Raw genomic sequence first — 1,700 nt, 5'->3', positions numbered from 1 at the left:
ATCAACAAACAATTGAAACGGAAAGAGCAGAAGAAGAGGAAAATGGAGATCATTAAAAAGAAATACAAGCATAAGTAATGTAATGCATTATGAATGAGCTACAAGGAAAATCTATTGAAAACTAAAACCAAGTGAGTTTGAGACAGAAATGTTGCTTTGCTTGAATCTTATCGGATATGTGATGAGGGGCATACTCTATGGTCTGTGTCTTGAGAAATAGAAACATTATTATGTATACCTTTACTACAGTGAGAATTGGATACATGACGGGGAGGCAAAATAGGTTCATGATCATTAGTTTTTTGGTTAGAACGAGATATAATCTGTGGGGTTTTAACCACAGATGATCGATGAGCTATAAGGTCTAGGATATTTTTAGAGAGGACATATTTCCCCTTTCCATTGTAATGAAGACCATGCCTGGTAAAGTGAGATCTTCGTAATATAGCGTTGGTATCAAAGTAGATAAAATTATATTTTGTACAGACATATTTTAGGTAGGTATTGGTCTCGTATACATTAGTCGATAAGTGAGCTAAACTGTCAAAACGATAAGGTATGCTGCAAAGAATGACATTTGTAATATTAGCAAGAGAAATGAGATGTTTTATGGGTAAGATCTTGGCACTGTTTGGTTCTAACGTATTCATATCATTGGTACCTGCTTGAATGATAACAAAGTCATTTGCACCAAAATCCCTACATTGACTTTCTACCCCTTCAGTAACCTGAGAGAAATAGGCATTAGGTTTGATCATAGAAGTTATTTTTGTATTTGATGAGATAGTATTAATATGTTGATGCATCAATTGCGCCACTCCCCTCAACATACTGTCTGAAAAGATAGCAATTTTACTAGAACGAAAGGAAGATAATGGTAAATTGGCATGAACATTGACTTCATACTGGCTAAGTTTGGAGGAAAGTTCACTGATCTTATCAATGAGAGATTCTCGCTGGTTGATGAGTTCATTTATTCTCTTCACTAACGAGGCAGAATCAGGTTGAGTTGTGCCCGGAAAACCAGGGAGATCTGAAGAGGGAGATCTTACAACATGAACTTCGGCAACATGAGTACTTGCAGGTGGAGGCGGAGAATAAGTTTGGTTTGGTATATCAGGTCCCTTCAATTGTGATAACGTGATGAAGTCGTTCAATGTAATTGGAGGCGGCTTGGTAATTGGCGAACTGAACTCAAAGTTAGAGGACGAGGAGCTAGAGTTGAGGTCGGGTTGAGCGGACGTTGTTGGAGTAGAGGTGTTTCGCATGGCAGTTGGTAGGGCTGTCTTAGAAACAGTAGTTTTGGTGTTATTTAGAGGGTGTAATAACTGCGCCGCAGGCCAAATTTTTTCAAGATAAATGACCTTTGACCAAGATAATGACCTCAAGACTACTACAGCCTTTCTCTTTGATCTGGCTTTGGGCCCCTAATAGGCATTTACTATAAGTGAACTGGTATTTTTTTAGAATATAATAACAGCGCCGCAGGCGAAATTTTTGAACATTTTGGTCTAAAATCTTCAGAACTTTAGTCTCATCGAAATCCTAATCTTCAGCTCCGCAGGAGAATTTTTTTAAAAAGCATGAACCTTAAGTTTGTCATTACCCAGTCTACACATTCACATATCATGGGAGGATGAAGGTTAACACAAAAAAGGGGAAATGAGCAGCGCCGCAGGCGAAGTTTTTGAAAATTGTGA

Source organism: Diaphorina citri, unplaced genomic scaffold, assembly GCF_000475195.1.
Source record: "Diaphorina citri unplaced genomic scaffold, Diaci psyllid genome assembly version 1.1 scaffold3383, whole genome shotgun sequence".
NCBI lineage: Eukaryota > Metazoa > Arthropoda > Insecta > Hemiptera > Psyllidae > Diaphorina > Diaphorina citri.
The sequence above is the reverse complement of the archived record's forward strand: the minus strand, read 5'-3'. Positions refer to the sequence as shown.